Consider the following 11,069-nt stretch of genomic DNA (forward strand, 5'->3'; position numbering starts at 1 on the left):
TGATCTTTTGCTTAGGTATCCTAGGCATGGGAAGGTTCTGCCTTCCCAAGTAGCCTAATATGTCCCTGCCCATGCTGCACCCCCCAGGCCTCCTGCTATTCTCTTTGTGCCACAGACTGGGAAAGTAGGCTGGGGGCCATGGTGCACCCCCACGGCTGCAGCAAGCTTGCCGCACTCCCAGCACTGGGGCTGCACTGCCACCCAGCACTCCAGCCATGCTGCTTACTCACCCTATCCTGAGTCTGGGGGTGCTTCAGCCAAGCCACCTGCTCAGCATTGGGACTGGAAGCTGGGTTAGTAGCCGTGAATGTGCTCTGGGCTACAGCAAGGGAGAGAGAGTAGAAGGGCTAGAACGTTGAGCAGAGTGGGAGGGGCTGGATGCTAGCCTCCCCCAAGGGCACATTCACCCACTTCCCATGCTCTTTTGCCATACTGTTCAAAATTGTCCTCATGATTGGAGTTTTGCCACTGACTTGTCCTTTTGGGTGACTAGACAGAGGTGCAAGCAATTCACGTCTGTGTGTCTTTCTTTCTTGCTTTGGTCATACAGCATTGTGTACCCCCACTTCCTTGCTGCAGAGACGGAGGCTTGCCTGTCTGTCCCCACTTTGGCAAGATCTTTGAGGTAGCAAGCACAGTTTATTTTGACAACGGGGTGGGGAGGGGAAGCACGGATCTGCATTCACTGTTGCGCTCCCCATTAGTACCCAGCCTGGTAATGGTCCAAGCAGCAGACCAAATTCAGCAATGACTCTGCACATTGCACATATCTCAAGGAGAGGTTTTGACAACATTAAACACAGTCTCCCTCTCCCCCGCCCCACCCCCTGCACCAAAAACTATGAAATAGGGATGGCACAGAGTCACATCCTGTTAAAACATGTGCAGAAGGAAGTATATTGCTGAAATTTGTGTATGTGTGTCACAAGTAAAGTTTGAAACCGGCAGCACAACAGACAATCTACAAGATGTCTGTGTTCCATTTTTGGAATGTAATGAACAGCAAGAAAAAACATCTGTATCAGATTACCTAATTACTATGATTCCTTTGATACCAAAAGACTCAAAAGCCACAATGGCATATGCAGCATACAGAAGCATCCTTCTTTGGAATGGACCACTTTTTTTGGAATGGTGTCTTGGACTCCTTCGACACCTCTACTGGTGATGAACCACTGGAAAAACCTCCAGCAAGGAGCGGTGTTATGTTGGGTGTGCTTCTGTGTTCCCAGGTATAATCTGCATCATATTGTTGTCACAGGAGAATTTTAGAAGTAGCTTATCTTGGATGCCATGTTTAGAACATTCTTCCATGGAGGCATAGATCATCTATCAGTCACCTGATATTTCTCGCATCTAGTCTTAGATCCTGCTCTGCACTGTCTTTCTGCTTTTTTCAGATTTACTGTTGTGATAGCCATCCAAGTCTTTGATTACTAAATTAGTTTTGTCAAATCCTTTTAGGACCTGCTTCAAGTAGTCAGCAGCCAATTCATCAAAAGGGTGTAATTTGTCTCTAGCCATCATTTCTACAGCAGCCATGGCATCTCTGATGTGCCCTGTGGTTTCTTTGTTGAATGCTCTTAGCTCATGGATTCTTTCAGCTCCAACTTCCAGCTGATGCCCTAATTCAGCCTTGTCTGTTCTTCTCATTGTTTCATCAGCACGGAAGAGGGTCATAGGCAAAGAACAGTTGCCGTTGAAACATCATTTCTGCCTCTTACTAAGGACAAGGTTCAGAAATTGGTTTTCACAGAACCAATAGCTGCTATAACTGCCCTTCCCTTGCCAGACTTAATTTGGTAAGCAAATGTTTTGATGCCAGATTTCTTGACTGGCCTGGAGCAGCTATTGGTCCCATCAGAATCAAGTGACCCTCTAACAAATTTCTCCATTTGTTCTTCACCAACATCTGCTATTTCCAACAGATATTGAAAACATCTGCTATTGTACATCTGATACTATATACAGTCCAGTAGATATGTTGTAATTCCAGGTCACGTGGTTCTGTCATATTGTCGATGACATGGTTGATAAGAGCTATAATGTGCTCTTCATAGCAGAGGCAAGGACTTGTTTATTGACTTTGTCTTCATCACTACTTCTTGTCATGGCCACTTCTTTCTCTGATAGCTTTTGCATCTTCATAATAGGAATATGTGTAATATCATTTCTAATCATACCGTTGACCTGTTCATAAGTGTCACTAAATTTAAAAGCTAACTTCTAGAATATTTCAAAGGCTTCCTATGCATACATAGGCAATTACAAATCAAAACCTTCCAAATGCTACCTTATATGTACCAAAACTTACAAAGAAGCATTTATTTAGGGATTCACATATGTTTACATCTACCTACTACACAGCAAAAATTGCGAACATACAATCATACTGGTGCACATTATGTATGACTTTGGTCAGCAAATTTCAACTGAAAATATAAAAAAACCCTATTATAATCACTTGTAAGACACTATCAATTAAGAACAGGAAGCAAAAACATTTCATATTAACATATTGTATTTGCTTTATACTAAAAAGCTTCATTTGTGAGGGGGGTGAACTTGCCCATGCATAATTCAACAAAAATCTTTTAAGAAACTATTATTTGGTAGCTGTGCTCAAGAAACACCACATTAAGGTACTGAAATTAATATGGGAAGTTGTAGTGTTGTAATGTTTCTGGAACCGTGAAAAAATGACATTCATTCTGGGTACCATTGTTCCACATTGCCTACAGGCTCATGGTACCACTTGACAGCTCAGCATCATACCTCATCTAACATAAAATAAGCTTTTGAATGGTAAATGATGTGTGTGTGCGTGCGCATGTATGTGTATGTGTACCTGTGGTAGGTCCCTGAAAAAAATGATAAAGTAGTTCCATTTGGATAACCAGGCTGTGATGTCAGTTCTTTGACTCTTTTCCTCTCACCCTGTGATCATACTTCCACAATGTGGTTTGGGGAGGAGAAGGAGGGAACATACATTTAATTTGGAACTTAATAAGGATCTGATTAAGCTCCCACAGAATTCAGTACCCAGATTCCCATTGACTTCAGTGGGAAGAGAATCAAACCTTAACTAAATGAAAATAGCTGGTATTTACAAGTTAAAAATAATGGCAGTTCCATCATGAAAATATAAAAACGCATCCTTCATATGCCTTTATTTTTCTTACAATGTGTAAACAAGTGCTTCTACTGGTCTTTCTACTGTTTACCCCTTTTTTCATATCATGAGTATATGGGTATGAGAAACTAACATATTGAACCAGGAGGAGAAAGAGCAGGTCTTTGCCCCTAAAAGCTTATGCCCAAATAAATCTGTTATAATCTTTAAGGAGCCACAGGACTGTTCCTTGTTCTTGCAGATACAGACTAACATGGCTCTCTCTCTGGTACATATCTAACTAGTTCTCAATAATTCAATCCTGTATATTATAAAATGGTATTGGGAAACTCTGTGTACTCACTAGCCAATAGTAGTGAAGACTTCTAGCAGCTATGGGTCTGATTCTCTATAGTTTCATTCCTGCTTTATGCTAGATTAATTCCATTGCAATCAATGAAGCCACATGACATACAACAGTGTGATACAATGTTGACTCAGGTCTTACACTTCCTCCCTTTTCCTGTCCTTCTTTCACCTTCCCTGGTTGACTCTTCATGCCTTCCACCAATTTCCTTCCCCTAGCTTTATCCCCCCCACACACACTCCCTTCTTCCTGCCTGCAGATTCATGAGCTTACCTAGCCTCTGTTGTAGGGATGTTAAACAATTAACCAGCAAGCATACCAGTAGACATGACACTTACCAGTTAACCAACCCTTGGCAGTGAACTCCGCCAGCAGCCAGTCATACCAAATCGGAGCAACCTCAGTCAGAGGAACTGGCAGGCTGGGCTGTAGAACCTCACCGCTGCAGTGGGACCCCACAGTCCTATCCAACTTTGGGCTGGGCAGCAGGCCAGGTGGTAGGAGCTGAGTCAAAGTAGTTAACTGGTTAAGAGCTCTCATTTAACAGGTTAACTGTTTTAACACCCCTATTCCATGGGTTCTCTGGTAGCAGTCCAATTGTGTCCCTCACTCCATAGGGACAAGACCTCCGACTCTTCTGCCAGTATGCACACCGGCCACCTAATTCTTCACTTCCTATGTTTTTGGTTTATACTGTCAGGAGAAGGCATGCTCTGAGGCTTTCATCTGTGAAGTGCATTTTGAGGAAGAAACATATTTGAAACAGAAATAAAACCATTTATCTTCTATTTTCTTTAATTTTTATACAGGGTTTTCAGTGGGTGCAATGCACATCATGCTTGGTATGGCCATTTCTCCAATAGTTGCACAATATGGTCTTGGACTTAACAGTTCTCAGGAACATAGTGTTTTAAAACAATTTAATCTCTTCCTGTTTCCAAGCTATTTTTCTAATCAAAAGCAGAATCTTATTCCCTTCAACAGCACTTAAAAAGCATACTTAGAATTTTGTAACAAAAAATGTATGACTCCACTTAAATTACCCTTCTTCAAATTAATGTCAGTGTTTTGGTCCTCTGTGGAATATGTTAAGACGCACAGGTAGACCAGTTTGTTTAGTCAGAGGAGGTTACAGTAAGGACAGAAGCATAGCAAGTGGGGACAGGGGGGCAATTGTCCCCAGGCACCATGCTGGGGGGTGCTAATTTAGTCCCCCTCAACTCCTCCTAACATCCTTCTGCATGCCTGCTCTTCCTCCGCCCACCACCGTGGGCTGGAGCCTCCTCCCCCCCCCCCAGCCCAACCCTCCCCCATCTTCACCGGCAGGTTAGTGCATACGTGTGCCCAGCCCCAAACTGGAGGGGGCAGGAGAAGACGCAGTACAAGCTCCTCCTCCTCTCTTATCAGGGTCGGCCTCAGCCGTGAACCATGTTCAGGGCTCCTCTCTGAGACAGCAGGGAGTGCAAATTTTGCCTTTGCCCCCGGCGCAGAACACCCTCACTACACCTCTGAGTAAGGACCCCATCATGAGCCTCTGGCAGAGTCTGAACCCCAAACTTTCATCTTGTAAAGTTCTGACTTGTAATACATGAGTTAAAGGAGTAGCTCCATTAGCTGGCCACAGAAACAGACTGCTATCCCCTGTGCAGACAAGCCACTAGAGGATGGTGTAACTGAACCCCATCACAGATGGGCTAGGGCAAAGAATAAAATTCTTCAGCAAAATGAATGATTAGTGCTTCCAGATTAGTATTCATCTGTAACAATGCCATAAAGACCCATATGAAGAGTTGGAACTGTATCACCACAATGGTGGGGAGTGTACTAATGCCAGTGTAGAATGCAAACTATCAGAATTACCTAGATAGGTGGGGGGATGTGAATTCCTGAAAGGTTTCTCCTGTCCCATGTGGGGAGAAGCCAGATTTTGGATTCCTTGCTAGAACTAGGTTTGTCTTCTCCTTGTTCACCTCATTTCATCAGTGGGGTAATCTAGGGCCCTGTAATCCTAATGGAAGTTTTGTAAAATGGCTGCAAAAGGGAGTACTCTGGCATCATGTTTCCTACAAGTAAGTTTATGTCAAGTAAGTCCATTTCTTTTTCCATATAAATCATTACTTTCCTTTTCCAGATCTTTTCTATATATTGCAATATTTGCATTTTTTTCAAATGTTTAACTTCCATCTAGTAGGCAGAGCATGGAACCTGAAGTCCAGAAACATGAGTTCTATTTACAGTTGCCAGTGAATTGCTGTGTGACCTTCGATCAATCACTTGCTTTGGTGGTGACTATTATCCCATTAACAAAATGGAGATATTAATATACCTGCAACTGTAAAGCACTTGAGATTTTGAGATAAAAGGAATTATAAATGCAAAAAATTACTAATAACCTTTTGAACGTAAGTACAACAAATCAACTTATTTGACACTGAAAAACCTGGGCCCCATTATTTATGCCCTGCAGTGGGAGTAACTATATCCTCTTATCAAGTCCCTGTAATATGGTTCTTCCTCTAAGAGATGTTCTCAATGCTAACTTAACAAGAACAAAATTGGAAACTATATTTTACATCTACCAGAAATTATTCTTCAAGATTTAATTTACCATGCACTAGATCAGCAACATTCTCTATTCAATAATGAATTACTATGTTGCCCTGTGAACTTGAGTATTTGCCTGCAACTGACTGTCCCTTTAGGTGTTATCACAGTGTAGGTACCACTGAAATCTAGAATCTTGTTCCAGCAGACAAAGTGGTTGTCTGAAAAAGGAATGTTCAAGTTAAAATGATCAAATAAGCAAATAAAGTTCTAAAAACACTGATCTGCGATCCCATAATTAAATCACAGCCAAATGTACAACTGTAAAACCCACAACAAGATTAACAATGTGATGGATGTGCCAGTTACAAGTCAGCAGCTAACAATGCTAAATATTGAAGTTAAAAAGAAGCATGTAAAATAAACCTGCACTCAATGCAAGTTAGTTTTTAGTTGTTGTTTTGTTTTTAAGCTGTGAGGGTAAAGGGATGTGACTTGCTCATTTTGGAGCTGAATGGGTTGTGTATTAACTAATTTTAAAAAAATAAAACCTCATTGTCCTTACTCAGCACTGAAAAGAACCAACAGGATGGGATCCAGAATTTCTGAGAGCATTCAGGTTATTACCAATTCTCAAACTTTAATCCAAGTGGTGTTAGAGAAAATGTGGTAAACCAAAAAGAAAAAACAGACACCACATAAATCAAGAAATAAGTTCATGTTGGATTCTGAAATCCTTATTCTCTCAGAAGCACTTTTATTCTTCCAATAGTCTCATTAAAGACAATATACTTAGAATCTGCACATACAGATTTTAGAGAAAAAAAATACAAAGTAATATTTTGGATCAGAAATCCTATTCTTTGACTAACTATATTGTGTTCAGCAATTAGTAGCCCAGAGAACCAAATAATGAATTGAACCTATTTTTATAATCATGTTTTTCCACAATGACTGATTTGTCAATAACAATAAATGGAATTCCAGTTGTTCACTGTGTGACATATCTTTAAAATAAACAGTCACTTTTTATATAAAAGTGTTGTCTCTCCCAGCAGCTACAGATTGTTTCAACGATTACCACAGAGAACTGAAGGGAAACTTAGGTAAATGCAAATTCTGTGGTTGAGCAATCTTTCAATGCTGCTATGCTTCCTTCGTCTGCAATAGGGAGTTCTCAACTGTCAAAAGAGTGGTATTTATTTTTTATTTCAATTTTGGATACATTCTAAATGTAGATGATGGATCAAAAAATTCAGTCAATGAATAAAGAAAAAAAGGTGGAAAGAAAGTCAAGGGACAGGGATAATATGAAAAAGAAGCTTTCCCCTCAGTACTGCAGGAACATTAATATATTCTGCTGGAAGATTCAACACCACAGCTCCTGCTTATATTTAAGAGGATTGGAAAAAGCTAAGGACAGAATCAGTAAGCTTACAAAAAACACTTACTACTTCTTTTAATCAAAACATGTAATCAGAAGGCCTAAGTGATGATTACCTTCTCTCAGTGTAAGTCACTGAAGCAGGCTGCTAGGCAGAGTTCAACTCCTGTCTATGCCAAGGACAACGTAAATATTTCAAAACTGAAAAGGGATGGTCAGGCATTACCCTTATTTCCAAATATACTGTTCTCTGTGAGCTGGCCTGTTGCTAAATTACAATGGTTGTCTAAAAACCAAGATATATTCACTGAACACCCTACAATGTGATGCCTTCAGAATGAAACATCCACCTTTTGTTAAGGCACCTTTATTACCAAGAACCTTTTAGTAATTTCTGAGTGTAATTAATTATTGGGAGGATGCAGCAAAAGGCTAAAGTTATGCTTCCTGGAACACAATTAATTTAGATTATTTATAGACTGCTGTATTATAAGCATCAATATATTTCTTGTTTTTAAAAAAGGAAGAAACCATTAAATGCCATAAAAAGCTGAGCAGGGCTACTATTGAAATTCTCACTCAAGTGCCCATTAAGTAGGACCTGGGAAAACAAAAATAACTAGCGCCAGTGGATGGAAATGGGCAATCCATAATGTCTGAGAATAGAGAGTGGGCAGATTGCTATGATTCCCACCCCATCCCCAGGCATAATGCCTTAGGAGCCCTGCTCTGGCCAGAATGAATGTCCAGTGCAAAGTCACCCAACCCACATTCATTTAAAATGCAACGCAGGTGCTTTTCCATCACCTTCTCCCCCCCCCCCCCCCCACATGCTGCTGAGAGAAGGGGGAGCCCCTACAGAACATCTTCAATGTTTGGGTTCAATTCTTGGGAGGGGGAAGGTGACTAACTACATAATCATGCAGAGTGTGCCTGACAACTACCCAGGCCAAGGTGGGGGAGGCAGGACAGCTCTTGTCCTTTCTGAGGCTTCAAAGGGAAATGCAGAAACTTTGGGGGGGGGGCATGCCATGTGACAAGGGGGGCAGCCCACAGGGGAGAGGCAGGGGCAGAGGGCTGGAGCTTGCACTGCCCTCGCGCTCTCTCTCCTCTTCCCACTGTGGCCAGATCTCTTCCCTCACCTCCTCCCGGGGGGCATGTCCCCCCGCTCGCGCGTGCTGCCTGGCTCTCCTTTTCCCGCTGTCCCCGGCCTCTTCTCCCAGCTGCCACTCACTAGCTCGCGCGCCGCACCGAGGCTGCGGCGGCCCCAGCCTCTCTCGCTCCCACCGAGGTTTTCCCGTCACACGCTCTCACTCTCCGGCTGAATCCCTCGGCGAGTCTCCCCTCGCCCGGCCGCGCGCGCGCACGCACCCCCCCCCCCCCTCCGCTCGCTCCCCCATGCACAGGGGGCAGCCCGCGGCGCATACAGCAGCCCCCCTGGGCAGGCAGGGGGGGTCAAGCGATCGTGCGCGAGAAAGAGGGAGCCGCAGAAATCTCAGAGCAAAGCAGCCTCGATGAGCAACCAGCCGAGGCAGGGGAAGCACCGTGTGAGCCAAGAATTCACTAATCGCCAAGGCAGCGGGCGGCAGGGAGGGAGGAGAGAGAGAGAGAGATTTACACGGGTAAAAAAAGTCCTTGGTACTGAAATGACATACCAGAGTCTGGAGTAGGAAACATGCGGGTAACTCTTAGGAGATTTCCCCTGCTCGGCTTGCCCTTCTCCTCCAATCTGAGCCCTAATATCCGTTGCTATAATTACACGATTCAGTCTCATCTTGGTAACTCCTTGCTCAGATGAACCTCCCGGTGAAATTAATTTGTTTTTAGTGGAGGGAGGACCCGCAATTTCCCCCCCCCCCTACTGTCGAGTTCTCCCCTGGGGAATTTTAACTACTTATCTTCCCTTTTTAAATGCAAATAACGGCCATCGTGCGCAATTTTCCACGGGGCTTTTCAAAAATACTGCCTTGCTCCAGAAAGTGCTATGGGAGGACTGAGGTTAAACAGAAGATCGGTGTTTTAAAACAGTCGCCAGATACATGTGCACACGTACAGTTGCCCAAACATGTGCACAACCGGGAAACTGAAATATAGCGATGCAAGTAGCGGCCAATATCAATACGAACGCAAGAAAGCAAGAAACCAATATGCATTATAAAAACGAGGGAAGGCGAGGGGACTGCACAGGAAAGGCGAAGAAATCAGCCCAGCTGCTCTGGAAAAAAAGAAGTTATTGGAAACCCACAGCAAAGGCTGTTGCCTCAAACGATGGAAATAGCTCATCCTTACCTTATCACTACTCCTCGTTTGCACCTGATCTGCAACCATAAATACTTGGAGGTGCTCACTGTGACGCTAAATTGATGGCTGAATTTAAGCAATTTCTTCATGCGCCTCTTTTATAGGCTCAAGAGGAGATTTTTATGACTGTCCTCAGTATCCGTTCGCTCCCCAAAGAATTCCATTTTTTCTTGAAAGAGGCAAAAACATATATAGGTCTATATACACAAGGGTACTGTAATGTATCCAAAAGAGGGGAGGGGGGAACAGAGAGGTGTCCCTACAAACTTGGCAAGCAAGACGTATCCACGGATTTCTTAGCAAGAATGCAAAAAACGGAGGTAAAATACAAGATTCCCAGGGAGCTTTAGAAGCAAACACGCCACACCGGAGAAATGCATGAAAAGAGCACAAACGGGATGGTGGGGCAAATCTCTCTTAGCTAAGCATCCGCCCGCAAAGTGAGCAATCGCCTCCCAAATCCGAGCTAGGGCTGCTGCAGTTGAGTTGCTTTCTCTCTCTCCCTGCTGCTGCTGCTGCTGCTACCTGTAGACACACGCACACACATGCACGCACACACACACACGGGGACTCACAGCTGTGCACCATGCACGCTGCTGCTGCCTGTGGAAAGAAAAAAACCGAGCAGCAGGTTCGCCAATTAGCAATGTGCCTCCCTTTTCCCTCCTCCTCTGCTCCCTCACAGCGGATTTGGCTACTCTTCAGGGGCCTGGACTCTGAGGGGATCCCGCTTGTGTGTGTGTATGTGTGTGTGCGTGCTCCTGCTCGCGCGCGCTCTCTCTCTCGTGCCTCTCTCACACTGCCTCTCTCCTGGCTCTAGACTTGGCCAGCAGCAGAGGGTGGCAGCACTGAGGGTGAAGGGCCCAGACGTCAGAAGTGACGTTCACCAAAGACACAGAGATGCACGTGAATGAGGAGAAGCAGCAGCAACAGCAGTTGAAAGGCTCTGCCATTAAAAGTTCCCTCAGCCCCGTTGGTCTGGCAGCGGCTGGCCACTTCTGCCCCCACTGTTGTTGCGGTCTTTAAATGCCGGAAACAGGACCATCAAGACAGGGAATCCAAACAACATGCTAGGATTTGGGGGTGGGGAGGTCTGCTTCAATGCCCCCCTCCCCCATCATATTTAGCTCTTTCCCTACTCTCTAAGTTCAGGAAAAGGAGGTGATCAGACAGGGGGGAAACACATCATCCAGTCCCTTTGATCAATATTGAGAGAGAAAGAAAAAAAATCAGCATTGGCCATCCCCCCCACCTTTTCCCTCTCCTTTTTTACATGCAGGACAGCAAGGAAACCTGTAACTCAATGTGACATATTCCAAATCATGTTTTTCCCCTGAAACACACCCTTTGCTAATGATGGG

General features: G+C 44.0%; 1 protein-coding gene across 2 annotated transcripts in view; it reads right to left on the reverse strand.

Moving 5' to 3' along the window:
* NLGN1 (neuroligin 1) overlaps positions 1 to 10,499 on the reverse strand; it is a 678,275-nt gene extending 667,776 nt beyond the window's left edge. Inside the window, exon 1 of one of the 2 annotated variants that reach the window (XM_089780752.1) lies at positions 9,697 to 10,499. The gene's annotated coding sequence lies outside the window, so the exon portion shown is untranslated. Of the gene's footprint in view, positions 1 to 9,062; positions 9,238 to 9,696 lie in introns of those variants that run through there. The other variant, XM_089780751.1, reaches the window with a different exon arrangement.
* Positions 10,500 to 11,069: the final 570 nt, after the last annotated feature.

This window comes from Pelodiscus sinensis, chromosome 10, assembly GCF_052426305.1.
Source record: "Pelodiscus sinensis isolate ZL-2025 chromosome 10, ASM5242630v1, whole genome shotgun sequence".
Classification (NCBI taxonomy): domain Eukaryota; kingdom Metazoa; phylum Chordata; order Testudines; family Trionychidae; genus Pelodiscus; species Pelodiscus sinensis.